Source organism: Chiloscyllium plagiosum, chromosome 4 (genome assembly GCF_004010195.1).
Source record: "Chiloscyllium plagiosum isolate BGI_BamShark_2017 chromosome 4, ASM401019v2, whole genome shotgun sequence".
In the NCBI taxonomy this organism is placed as follows: domain Eukaryota; kingdom Metazoa; phylum Chordata; class Chondrichthyes; order Orectolobiformes; family Hemiscylliidae; genus Chiloscyllium; species Chiloscyllium plagiosum.
The window spans coordinates 94,385,980-94,401,058 of NC_057713.1; positions in this window are offsets into that span (position 1 = coordinate 94,385,980).

A 15,079-nucleotide genomic window follows, 5' to 3' on the forward strand; every position below is an offset into this window, starting at 1 on the left:
CTGAACTTATGACCTTAACTTCCCATTCCTGTCTGCGACCTCTTCTTCAATAATCCTTGTGTTCTGCTCACTGGGGAAGAGAACTCCAAACACTGATGATGTTTTAAAAGAAGAAATTCTTCTTCATCTCCATCCTAAATGGGAGAACCCATACTTTGAAGCTGTGGCCCCCAGTTGTAGATTTCCTCCATAAGAAACAGTGGAACATTATGGGGGGTTGGAGGAAGAAATGCTTGTGTCAGTAGTAAAGACTTCAATCAGAAACCAACTATGGAAGGAATATTTCAGCTCGCAGCAATATTACAGTGTGGGTGGTGTTAACGCAGAATAGGATATACCACCACCAATCTGATTGACTGGCAGTGCCAAGAGCTGAGTCGTGGGTGCTGTCTACTGAAGGCAAGTGGAGGAAGAAGGAAGAAGTGAATCTTGAATCAAGGTACGTCGAGGTAGTGGGCAGGAAATGTTTGGCCAGATTAGGGAGGAGGTGGGAAGGGTAGGCAGGAAAACAATTGGAGAACAGGTGGGTAGGAAGGAAGGGGTGTCCTATTGGGTGAACAGCAATGTTCCCTCACTCCCCCTTAAGGCCCCTTAGAATCTTATGCTAAAATAATTTGCGGTATCCTTTACATGGCATTCAATCTTCTTACCACCAACCAGAAACCATGGATGCTTATTTTAAGAGGATTTTTTCCAATTTGACTATCATGCATAGCAGGGAATAATTTTCAAGGACGCAGGCAATTAAGTGTGTGCTTGGTTCCAGGTCCAGTATCTGAGTAAGGATGGTAGTTGGCTCTGCAGCATGATGGATTGATGGGAGTGTCGGAGAACCTGAGCATCTGGCAGTGCAACCAGAAGGCTGTTGCTGGAAGTGGGTGAAATAAAGGAGACCTCAATTTAAGGTGAGCCTTGAAGACTTTAGGAAGTTTAAAAGTAAAATGTGACCACAGTTACAAGGATTTACTGTGATGAGGAAGCCTACAGATTCAGGGTATAAGAATATGTCATTGGCCCTGCAGCCAGCCACTGTATTAAGAAGGCAGCCTCAAATTATCTGTTGTGCTTTGTTGGATAAATGCCCTCAATGTGTATTTTAATTGACCTTAATGGCTACCTGGTGTTGGCAAAAAAAAACAAATAGCCCCACAGAAAATGGACCAGAATTGGGAAACATACAGCAGACGAGCTGATAGCACAAAATTGCCATGTGTCATCATCCAAACCTACCACTTTGAAAATCCAATCCTCTTATTTCAGTCTTAAATCTTGCCACATTGTAACAATGGCAACAGTTCTCTGATTCTGTCTGGCAAGGCCAATGTGTGAACATAGGAGCAAGTTTGCTCTTCTGGAATAGATTCAGTAAGACAAATGGAACGCAAGACTTCTAGGATGTAGCAGTAATACTTATCTGTATTACAAAGTTGACTATATTTTATTTTAAGTGCATTCTGGAAAGGTAATGGTGGTAAAGTTGACAAAATCTGCTGCAGTAAATCTTATAGGTTTTTTCAAGCTTGTGCTTAAATGGACTAATAATGAGTAAGGATCACAAAGCGGCTAGACCATGCAGGTGAAAATGTTCAGGGAGATACAACAAATTATTAAGCTAGTTGCAGCTGTTAATACTAAATTATACTATTATGTTACATCACAGAAGTGTCAGCTGTATTTAGTTGATAGCACTCTACTCTCAGAGCCAGAATGTTCAATTCCCACACCAGAACTTGTGCACAAAACACAAGGCTGACATTCCAGTACTGCACTGAGGAAGAGCAGCAGTATCTGAAGTACTGGCTTAAGGTTGAGACATTAAGTCTTAGCTCTATTTGCCCTCAAGGTGGATGCATATGATCCTTGAGCACTATTGAAAGGCAAGTGGGATATTCTGGCCAAGAATTATCCCTCAATCAATAGATTGACTGGTTATTATCTAGTGTGTGAACGTTTGAAATTGTATTTTCTGTATTACAACAGTGTGAAACCTGAAAGGGTTTCGAAAAGATTTACAAGGATGTTGCCAGAGTTGGAGGATCTGAGCTACAGGAAGAGGTTGAATAGGCTAGGGCTGTTTTCTCTGGAGCTAAGGGGTGACTTATAGAGGTCTATATAATCATGAAAGACATGGATAGGATAAATATACAAAGTCTCTTCCCTGGAGAACTAGAGGGCATAGGTTTAGGGTGAGAGGGGAAAGATATAAAAGAGACCTAAGGGGTAACTCTTTCATGCAGAAGGTAGTACTTGTATGGAATGAGCTGCCAGAGGAAGTGGTGGAGGCTGGTACAATTGCAACATTTAAAAGGCATCTGGATGGGTATATGAATAGGAAGGGTTTGGAGGGATATGGGCTGGGTGCTGGCAGGTGGGACTAGATTGAATTTGGATATCTGGTCGTCATGGACGAATTGGACTGAAGGGTCTGTTTCCATGTTGTACATCTCTATGACTCTATAATAGTGAATGCATGTGAAAAACAGTCGATTGAATTGGATCTGGATTGTCTAACCCAGAAGAAATCCATTCAGCCCATCTTGTCTCTACAGGCAGACCATACCATACAAAGTGCATCAGGTAGCAGAACAGAGTGCAGAATACAGTGTCACAGCCACAGAGAAGGTGCAGAGAGAGAGTTCTGGGTTAGAGGTAGGAACATTACCACTGCACCACAAGAGTCGAAGTTCCTCAGGATACTGTCCTAGGTCCAATCATCTTCTGCTGCTTCATCCATGATCTTCTTTCAATCATAAGGTCAAAAAAGTGAGGGTGATTTGCTGTTGATTGTTCAGCACCATTCATGGCTCCTCATGCTCTGAAGTAGTCTGTGTCCTCATACTCTGAAGGAGTCTATGTCCAAATGCAGCAAGATCTGAACGACGTCCAGGCTTGGGCTGATAACTGCTTGGTAATATTTTTGCCATACAAGGGCCAGACAATAGCATCTCGAATAGATTAACTAACTAAGAGAGAGTAGAGAGTTTTTTTTTAGATTACTTACAGTGTGGAAACAGGCCCTTCGGCCCAACAGGTCCACACCAACCCTTCAAAGAGCAACCCACCCAGACCCATTCCCCTACATTTACCCCTTCACCTAACATTACAGGCAATTTAGAATGGCCAATTCACCTAACCTGCACATTTTTGGACTGTGGGAGGAAACTGGAGCACCCGGAGGAAATCCACGCAGACACTGGGAGAATGTGCAAACTCCACACAGACAATTGCCTGAGGCAGGAATTGAACCCGGGTCTCTGGCGCTGTGAGGCAGCAGTGCTAACCACTGTGCCACCGTGCTGCCCATAAGTTGGGTTAAGGGGATAAGTTGTGATATTCAGGATGGCAACCTAAAACTAGTGGAATGCCAGATCAGTGCTGGGCCACAAATATTTACAATGTATACTAATTGTTTGGAGAAGGGGAGTGAACGTATTCAAGCCAAGCTTTGGAATGATGTCAAAGTAAGTGAGAAGGCAAATTGTGAGAATGACACAAAGAGTCTGCAGAGGGATATAGATAGATTAAGTGAGTGGGCAAAAATTGAAGATGGAATATAATGTGAGAAAATATGAGTTTATATACTTTGGCAAGAAGAATAGAGGAGCAGAAAATCATTGAAATAGAGAAAGACTGCAGAAAGCTGGAACAAAAAGAAATTTAAGTGTCACAAAAAGCTAGCTTACAAATTCAGTGGGTAATAGGGAAGGCATATGGAATGTTGCCTGGTATTATAAAGACAACAGTGGAAAAGTCGGGAAGTCTTGCTAAAACAATACCTGGCACGAGTCAGACCATATTCAGTATATATGGAAACAGCTTTGTTTTCCTTTCTTAAGGAAAGATTCTCTGTGGAGGCTGTCCAGAGAAGATTCACGAGGTTGATCCCAGGCAAGGGGTTTCTGATAAGTAGAGATTGAATACTCGTTGGAATTTAAAAGAATGAAAGAAGACCTTGCTGAAACACATAGGATTCGCAGGAGGCTTGACTGGGTGGATGCTAAGAGGTTGTTTCCACTTGTAGGGCAGTCTGGGACCAGAGGGCATAATCTGAACAAGGTCACCCAGTTAAGACACTGATGAGGTACTTCTTCTCTCAGAGAATGGAGAATCTATGGAATTGCTTACTTCAGAAGGCTGTAGAGGCTAGATAATTGATTATATTAAGTCTAAAGTATATTTATAATCAGTAAGGGAATCGAGGATTATAGGGTAAAGGCAGGAAAGTGGAGTTGAGGAATATCAGATAAGTCATGATCACATTAAATGGAGGAGCAGACTCAATGGGATGAATGGACTACTTCTGATTCTACAGCTTTTAGTATTATGGTCTAACTATCGTCCTTTGAATATCATCATCATGGGAGTTACATTTGACTGGAAACTAAGTTGGGTCATTTATATAAATACTGTGGCTATAAGAACAGATCAGAAGGTTTCAGTGCTGAGGTGCACAACTCACCTCCTGACTCCCCAAAGCCTGTCCATCATCTCCATGGCACAAGTCAAGAGTGTCCACTTGCCTGGAAGGGTGCAACTTCAACAATGTTCAAGAATTCAGTGCCATCCAAGACAAAGCAATCCACTTCATTGGCACCCAGTCTATGACATTCAACTTTTACTCAGTCCACCTCAGTATACTACTTCCAAACACACTGCAACAACTCACCAACGTGGTGTCATTGCACCTTCCAAGTCATGACCTCATCTAGAAGGATAATGCAGCAGATATGAGGATCATCACTACTTGTATTTTCCCCTTGAGTCTTACATCATCCTTACTAGGAACTATGTTGCCATTCTGTCACTTCCACTGGCTCAAAGTCCTTAAATTCCCTTTATAGCAGCACTGCTGGTGTAATGTCCACCCTCACCCTTATCATTCCTTCCCCACCATTCTGTCACCCACTCATTGTGGATTGCAAGGGTCCAAGATGCCAGTTCATCACTCCCTTCTTAAGTATAACTAAGGATGGGCAATAAATGCTGGCCCAGCCATCAATAGTCACATTAGATAGATGAATAACAAAAAGACAGAAAAAGCTTCAACTCTGTCTATGTATTCATGGTTTGAATACTCTTCTCAATCTTCTCCAAGAGCAGCTCAAGTTCTTTCAGTCCGAGGCTTCTCATCCCTGGAAACATTTTTTTGTGCACTCCGTCCAGTACCAGAACATCCTTCTTAAACTTTGTTGCCTGGAACTGAATACTAGAATTTACTTGAAGTCAAATTAATGTTTTGTACAGGTTCGTCATCACTCCTGTGCTTTGATACTCTATGTTCTGATTTATGAAACTTAGGATTCTGTATGTGCATTTTTATTCTCATTCACAAGTTTTCCTCCCTCTTTCACAGATTTGTACTCATGCCTCCTCAGTCTCTTGCTCCTGCATTCGCATTAGAATTGTAGCCTTAATTTTGAATTGCGTGTCATTGTTCTTCCTATCTAAATTAATCACTTCACACATTACATCTCGTCCATAAATTCCTTCTCTTCCATTCCACTCATCGGATGTTTTTTGGAAGACCTGCCAAGTTTTGTCTCTGGCAAATTTTGGAAGCAGATGCAAATGCATCAGCTAATGATTGGTATGCTCAGAATCTCAGAGCAGCTACAAGGATTAGAGACAACATTGAGTTCTAATACTGTTAAATGAATGGAGATTATTTCACAGGAACTGAATTTCATTTCTTGAACTAAAGCAAGTCTCAGGAGATTGCTTACCTGAGAGAGGGATCATTACAGTCTCACAATATTCAGAACAGTAACTGAGATTATTACTTAGAGTCATAGAGTCATAGAGATGTACAGCACGGAAACAGACCTTCGGTCCAACTCGTCCATGATGACCAGATATCTCAACCCAATCTAGTCACACCTGCCAGCACCTGGCCCATAACCGTCCAAACCTTTCCTATTCGTATACCCATCCAAATGCCTTTTAAATGTTGCAATTGTACCAGCCTCCACCACTTCCTCTGGTGGATCATTCCATACACGTACCACCCTCTACGTGAAAAAGTTGCCCCTTAGGTCTCTTTTATATCTTTCCCCTCTCACCCTAAACCTATGCCCTCTAGTTCTGGACTCCCCACCCCTTGGCAAAGACTTTGTTTATTTATCCTATCCATGCCTTTCATAGGAAGGGAAAAGGATGAGATTCTGAAGGGAGAATATAGAGAGTTAGGCACGAGTTTAGAAAGGAGGTCTTCAAGAGTAGTAATATCTGGATTACTCCCGGTGCGATGAGCTACTGAGGGTAGGTATAGGAAGATAGAGCCAATGAATGCATAGCTGAGGAGCTGATTCAGGGGAGAAAGGTTCACATTTTTGGATCATTGGAATCTCTTTTGGCATAGAGGTTTACCTGTATAAGAAGGGTGGATTTCACCTGAATTGGAAGGGGACTAATATATTGGCAGGGAGATTTTCTAGAGCTGCTGGGGAGGATTTAAACTAGTAAGGTTGAGGGTGGGACCCAGGGAGCGAGTGAGGAAAGAGATCAGTCTAACACTGGTACAGTTGGGAAAAGGAGCAAGTCAAACAGTCAGGGCAGGCAGGAACAGAGAATGAAATAGGACTAATAAATTAAATTGCATTTATTTCAATACAAGAGGCCTAACAGGGAAGGTAGATGAACTCAGGGTTAGGTTAGGAACATGGGTCTGGATATGAAAGTTAAAGTTTTAAATTGGAGGAAGGCTAATGTTGATGGTATTAGACAGGAACTTTCAAAGACTAATTGGGGGCGAATGTTCGCAGGTAAAGGGATGTCTGGAAAATGGAAAACCTTCAAAAGTGAAATAACGAGACTCCAGAGACAATACATTCCTATTAGGGTGAAAGGCAAGGCTGGTAGTTGTCGGGAATGCTGGATAACTAGAGAAATTGAGGTTTTGGTCAAGAGAAAGAAGAAAGCATATGTCAGGTATAGACAGCAGATATCAAGTGAATCCTTAGAAGTCAATAAAGTCTATACTTCAGAGAGAAATCAAAAAGGGGTCATGAGATAGCTTTGGCAAATAGGATTAAGGAGAATCCAAAGGGATGTTATAAATATTATTAAGGCCAAAAGGGTAATGAGCGAGAGAATATGGCCCCTCAAAGATTAGCAAGTATATGGAATGGCAGGAGATGGGAGAGATACTAAATGAGTTTTTTGCATCAGTGTTTAGTGTGGAGGAGGTCATGGAAGATTTAGAATGTGGGGAAATAAATGGTGACATCTTGAAAACTTCCTGAAGAAGGGCTTATGCCCAAAATGTTGATTCTCCTGTTCCTTGAATGCTGCCTGACCTTCTGTGCTTTTCCAGCACCACACTCTCGACTCTGATCTCCAGCATCTGCAGTCCTCACTTTCTAAGTCGTGCAAAATGTCCATATTACAGAGGAGGTAGTGCTGGATATCTTAAAATGCATAAAGGTGGATAAATCCCTAGCACCCAATCAGGTGTATCCTAGTACCCTGCTGGAAGCTAGGGAAGTGATTGCTGGGCTCCTTGCTCAGATATTTGTGTACTGAATCAGAGCAGAAAAAATACCAACAACATTAAAAGGTTGAATGGTAAAACTTGAATTTAGTTTGGTTTCTGTCAGAAATCTGAGCAATCTCAAAGAAATGTAAAGTTATACAATCTCCTGAAGAAAGAAAAACTTGCATTTATATAGCATCCTTTCTCACCCACTTAGAATCGGAGCCTAAAAGTCTGATATAATTAATGAACACTTCACAATATGATCTAAAATGGTTACATGCAATTCATGAATGAACAAACGGCTTTCAGTTCAACCTCACAACCAGATTATTGAAGTGGTCATTCAGAAACCAAAAAGAGAATTTTCATCTTCTTACTACATTGCCAACAAGTCTTAATGCTTCTAAACTAGAAATCTGTACTTCCTTTATTAAAGCTTCAACTGAATCTACATTCATTGCAGTAAGTGCCAGTGTATTCCACAGATTAACAAACGTAAATGAGCGAAAGTCATCTTAAAAATATGCTTTTCTTAGATCATGGTAATCAACCTTGTTTTCTTAACACCATATTTAACACTCATAGAAATACAAGAGTCTCAGTATTAAGTTGCTGAATCAAATCCATTTCAACAGTGCTGCCCCATAGAGTCCCACCAAAGAATAACATTGCATCCATATAGAAGGAAACAACAAAAAGGAGCATCATTCAGTAAAATTATGTCACAGGTTGTTGTTTTGCCCAACATATCAATGAATACAATTTGTGTACAATTGGCCTTGCATACAAGGTACCTGCTAATTTCCTCTGATTCTGTGGTGATGGGGCATTAAAGTTCACTCAAAGAATTTGAATTGCTGTGGCAGTGTGCACTTTGACATGAAAGCTGTACTCTGAAGCTATAGATAGTGATGGCTCCAATTTCCTTTTTAACATGTGGTTGACCAGCAATTTCTCCCATTCTTACAGCCTGCCTTTGGAGGGTTGGAAAGATTTGCAGATTGGTATTCAGCCTATCTGAGGATGTTATGAATGCACCTTCCTTGACTCCCAGGTCTTGGGGTCAGACATAGACCCAGAGCTTCTAGATCAGAGACAGGATGCCATCCCTTATGCCATAATATCTGTTCTCTCACTTGATGTTCTAGTTCATAAGATCTTAAAGCACAAGAGGAGACCTTTTGTCCCATCAGATGTAGCCCAACTTGTGGGTGGGAGGGCAAGTGACAGGTTAACTTCTAAAAATGGGCACCGGCTAGCAATCTGCCTGGCCACCCAGTTACACTGCAATTGTACAAATGGTGGAGGAGGCATCAGATGGGCCATCCCCTCTCAATGGCTAAATTGAAGTGCTTAAATGAGAAACAAATGTTGAATTGAGGATCTAATCCCACAACAGCTCTGCTTTACAGGCTAGGGAGAGATCAGTACTCAAACTGCAAGCCTGACAGGTTTATCCCTGTGGAATGATGGCCAGTTAAAGGGAGCATGTCTCCCATTCGGCCCACTGGAGCCAATTGAAATCAGTTGCCCACAGTTTGGGCTCTTACAATCCACTTACGTGGCACCAATGGAATAGCAAACATGGTTTGGGTAACTCCAGAGCCACTTAGCCCCTAAACACATTATTATCGTGGTTAAAACATGGAGAAGGAAGCTGAATTCCAAAAAAGGGATGGTGAGAGTGACTACCCTTGACATCAAGGCTGCAGTCGACTGAGTGTGACATCAAGAGGCCTAACAAAATTAGACTAAATCGGGGGGGTGAAGTACTCTCCGCTGATTGGAGTCATACCTGGCACATAGGAAGATAGTTGTTGCTATTGGAGTTCAGTCATTTCAGCTCCAAGTTGCAGGAGCTCTTCAGGGTAGTGTTCTTGGCCCAAATATCTTCGACTTCTTCATCGATGACCTCCCCTCCATCATAAGGTCAGAAGTAAGATGTTCACTGATGATTGTTCAGCACCATTCATGCCTCCTCAGAGACTGAAGCAGTCCACGTGCAAATGCAGCAAGACCTAGACAATAGCTCTGCTTGGAATGAAAAGTGGGAAATAAAAATTGCAAATCACAAGTGCCAGGCAATAAACATCTCAAACAAACGAGAATCTAATCATCATCTCTTGACAGCCAATAGCACTGCCATCACTGAATCCTGACTATCAACATCCTGAAAGATTACCAATGACCAAAAGCTGAACTGAACTAGCCATTCAAATACTGTGGCTACAAGAGCAGGTCAGTGACTATGAATTTGGCAGTGAGTAACTCACCTCCTGACTCCCCAATTCCTGTCCACATGCCTATGAAGCACAAAAGGAGTGTGATGGAATACTCCCCACTTGCCTGGATGGGTACAGCTCCGACAATATTCAAGAAGCTTGACACCACCAAGGACAAAGCAACCCACTTGACTGATGCCACATCCATAAACGTTCAATCCTGCCACCACCAACCATCAGTGAAGCAGTAACATCTCCAAGATGCACTGCAGAAATTCACCAAGGAACCTCATACAGCACCTTCCAAACCCATGACCACTTTCATCTTGAAGAACAAGGGGAGCAGATACATTGGCAACACCACCACCAGCAGGTTCCCCTTCAAGTCACTCACCATCCTGACTTGGAAATATATTGCTATTGGTTCAGTGTCGACCACCTTTCCAAGGCAATTGGGGATGGCTAATTAATGTTGATCCAGCCAGTGAAGGCCATAACCCATGAATCATTCTTTTAGAAAACCAGCATTCCTGCTGACTCTGTTAATGTGCAGGCGGAAGTGGGAATTGCAGATGCTAGAGATTAGAATCAAGATTAGTGTTGTGCTGGAGAAGTACAGCAGGTCAGGCAGCATCCAAGGAGCAGAAAAATCGACGTTTCGGGCAAAAGACCTTCAACTCTGGAAGGTGGGATGTCCTCCTGGAGATCTACTTCATACTAATTAAAGGGAGATCATCCAAAAAGTGAGCCTGTTAGCAGAAATAGTCTTTACACTGAGATCCGTGGAGCCCTTTTTTAGTGTAGAATACAGCCTAATATGTCAGGTCAATAAACTTTCATCAGAATTGGTATTAATCGACACATGGCCTCAGACGGGGCATTTATAAAGTTCTTGAGCAAATTGAAACTTTAATAATGTTAGACATCAACATGAAGGAAGTAAACTAGAAATGACTTCTGTAAGCATCAATCATAAAATATTAATACAATTACAGTTCAAATGTCTTGGCTTCAACATAACTCCCACTTCTTATGATGACTCCTTCAATGTGATTTTCCAAGTCTCCAAAAGCATCCTCCCTTTGCAGTTGAGTAATTTCATAAACTGTGGCATAGCATCAACAACATTAACATTAGACAACTTCATGACTTTTACTTCCTTGTCCTATTTATGGGTTACTTCCAACATATACATACCCAAAGTGATCAAATTGGTTCAAGGACTTTTGGTATTAAGACACTATGTTGCCTGTGTACAAAATTACATGCAGTCCTGCTGTCACTCTGTGTAATTATAAAAAGCAACCGGAAAATTGATCAGCCACCAGTAGGATACTGCTGTGTGTAAATATTGAGAACAAGAATTTGAGATGGCTTAGAGAAACAGTTTAATTCAACACTCACGAATGCTCAGGTTTGAGATCTTTTTCTGGTCAAGAACACTTGAAACAAAATTTAGTCAGTGAAAATTGTTAAAGAATCTTTTAATTTTGCAATTGCAATTGTTAAAGAATCTTTATTCTGTTGCATTCCCAGTTCTTTGCTCACCCAGTAAATCATGTCAATGGCTGGTAAGATAAAGAATGGAAGGAAGACAGATTTGTTCCTCTTAAAAGAAAAGATAAAAAGATTTACACTTATTTGGGGCCTTTCACAACCTCAGAATATTCATAAGGTGCTTTGCAGCCATTGATATACATTCTGGAAGATGGGGAAATCTTCACTTGATCTCTCCTGACTGGTTTTAAACTCAGATTTCATGTTTTTAAATCGATCTTTGTTTTTAAGTAGTTTCTAGTAACAATATTTTGGCAATTTCTCTTCTTAAAGACATTGAAATTAAAGAGTGTTTGCAACACAATTATATTCTTATCTGGCAATATTTTGCTGACATGTGCTATATTTAAACAAGGAAACAAAAGATTTCAAAACTTATTTAGTATAACACAAATACAACAAATAGCACTGATTAATCTCAAACCACTGAAGAGCTGGTTTTACTTGGAAGTAACAATCTACATAATATTGCGTTTGCCCCTCAGAATAGTCACACCTGATGTAATAAAGAAATGCATCAAATGATCATATTGGTTACAAATATATCCAGATGACACAATTCTTTTAAAGATAACTTACTTCAGCATACCATTCTGTGTACAAAACAACAACACCACAAAAACAAGAATCTTCCTTCATTAATTTTTAGTGATTAGTTAAAGTGAGCTACATTCTGTTTACTTGTTCTATAACATAATGCAATGTGCCTTTTAAAAGAAAATTGCTAGTGAAGAAATCTGTAAATTGCTGATCCTTTTTTAGTTAAACAATAGGTTCTCACAACTATTTTAGATATTCGCTGGGGCCATTGTTCATTTTTCTTATACAACATTTAAAAACAATGAATTTAATCATTTGAATGTACACAGATCAGGGGATAGCATTTTGTTATGAAGAAATGGAGGTGTTGAGGTGGAAATGGAAAATATTTGCAGGACTTGCTGCAATCAGGAATAGGGTCAGGAACCTCAAAAACTTTCTTCACTTCATAGTAAAATGAAATCTCCCATTTAAAATGTGTCAAAGCAGTCTTCCTGTGGTTAAGGGAAGCCATAAGCCTACCTCAGGCTATATGCTAACATTAAGGTCAATAGAAAAGGCAATCAGGCATAGTGTAAAACATGATGCCAAATCACTGCTAATATGGACCAATTTCACTCCCAATGTGTTTACTGCACACAGAAGAAATTAAATAAGGCAGTGGATAGCTAATGACTGGCTGGATGGGTGCAGACAGACCATACAACAGTAGCAAAATAGAAGGAGTAACAGGTAAAGACAGTACACAGTTGGCAACAGACAATAGGTATGCAAATATTCAGCTTCTTTCTTGTGTTTATAGAAAATCCTGGTATATTTTGTTTCTTAATCTCATCAGAGCTCCTTAGCCATTCAAATTTCTTACTATTCTTTAACAAGCTTGTCAAAGGAGCCTCTATAATGCTGAAATTCAGAAAGAATGTCTGATGAATCCATTCGCGCCAATATATTGCAGAAATTTATATTTTGCTTTAGGCACAGGAAATCCAAGATAGCCCTTATTTTTGCTTCAGTATCTTGTCTGCTTTATCTTGTCCCTCAGTGTAATCTAAATATGCAACTTTGGCAAATTCACTTTTAGCAGAATTTCTCACCAAGCTGTCTCTTCATAACCAATCAAACAATTCATTCAAGTGTGCTAACTGTTCTTCCCAGATTTGACTGAACAAAACCAATTTGTCTATGTAAACAACACAGCTGCATTATCGTTTGTAATGACTATCTTTTTATTTTCTGTATTTTTGACCCTGAGCTGAAATTGGAAAAGGAGTATTTTAAAAACTAAAGGCTGTGCAAAGAATTACTGCACTTTCTTTTAAAAGCAAGTTAAATGATAAGCATTGTAAGTGCTGTTTACACTGCTGTTCGTTGAACTAGTAGAGGAAGTTAATATAGAAGAGCTGGAGCCAGGGTAAGTGTACGAAGGGAGCGTCAGCCAGCTACAAGTAGATAATTGGTGATCAGTTATCAGCGACAAAGGCCTTCTGCCTGCCAACAGTTATCTGCCTGATTGGCTCCCAGGTGTCTGAACATCTTGAGGGTGTGAATGTTTGGTCAGAAGCCATTAGAGATCTGAAAAGGAAGGAGCTGTCATTCTTTTCTGCACTAAAATAATTTTTAAAAGGATCAGCAATTTACAGATTTCTTTACTAGTAATTTTATTTGAAAAGGTACATTGCATTATATTGTAGAACAAGTAAACAAAACATAGCTCACTTTAACTAAACACTAAAAATTAGTGAAGGAAGATTCTTGCTTTTGTGGTGTTGCTTTTTGATTTTCCTCTGCCTCAAGTCTGAAGAAAGACAGTCCTTTTCCCATTTCAGCCCACAATTAAAAATACAGAAAAATAAAAACATAAAGTCTTTTCAAAGGATTCTGCCACACAGAAGGATAGGTCCAACAGATGCATAGAAAGGTCACTTGCAAGTTTTCCTCCAAACCACACATCATCCTGACTTGAAACTATATCATTGTTCCTTCACTGTCACAGAGTCAAAACCATGGAACTCATTTACAAACAGCATTGCAGGATGTCCCAAAGACTTCAGCAGTTCAAGAAGGCAGCTCACCACCACCATCTCAAGGGCAATTATGGATGGGCAAGAAATGCTGGCCCAGCCAGCAATGCCTACGTCCAACAAATGACAAAGAGCATATGGTTTTCCAGTGATATTTATATTGATTTGCCCAGAACATCTGATGTTGGTTCTAACAGCAGTTTGTTATGATATCTTGGCCAATAATTATTCCTCATTCATGACTTAAAAGAAAGACGAACTCATCATTAGCACATTGCTGTTTGTGGGAGCTAGCATTGTACAAATTAGTCATCATATTCCAGCAGTAACTACTCATGTAGTTCCTTTATTGTCTTAAATGTTTTAGGAAAGCCTGAGATTGTGAAAGATGCAATTTCTCCTTCCTTCTTCATTAAAATGTGCTATTAAAATGGGCACCATTGTGTCTACTGACTGATTACTGGGATTTTGGATCCAGACGTTTTTGTCCACAATAGATCTGGTCTGTGAAGCAGTTTATTAACACCTTGTCTGCATAATTATTTCTCATTAATGATTGACGAAATGTGCAGGTGCAGTACCAGACCAGTAATGTGCTCCAGACTGATCTTAATGCCTCATTGAGCAAACCTAACCACCAAATCCTTCCTCCAATCCAGTCTGTGCCTAGTTAATGACTACAAAATATATCTTGTGACAGCAAAATTGGCAGTGTTCCCTCAAAACTAAATACATCTGCAGCAACTCACACTTATATAGCAAATTTAATGCAGTTTAAAAAAGCTCAAGATTCTTCAAACAACCAGTTCTAGACAAGCTTTGACACCAAGCTACTCAAGAAGATATTCAGATAAGTAACCAACATCTGATTAGAGATAACATTAAAGGGGTATCTGAAAGGAGGAGGCAGCTATAGAGAGGCAAATGTTTAGAGAGAAAATTCCAAGCCTTAAAACCGAGGCAGCTGATGATAGAGTCACCAACAGTGGAGTGAAAAGACGTGTGAGAATTCAAACAGAACAACAACACCATTGAGTCTGCCAACACTTTAAAAAAACCCAATGATTTTGAGTTAAAGACCAGGCAAGTAGCACTAATCTCTCTTAGCTGTTCTTTGATATTGTATTTTGCAATGTTTTATGGCCATCTGCAAAATTCTGTTCAATATCTCATCCAAATGAAGTCTATCTTGTGTAGCTTGAGGTATAGCGCAGTAGGAGGGCAGGCATTTCTGGATTTGCTGACGTATAGCGAGGGGATAGTGA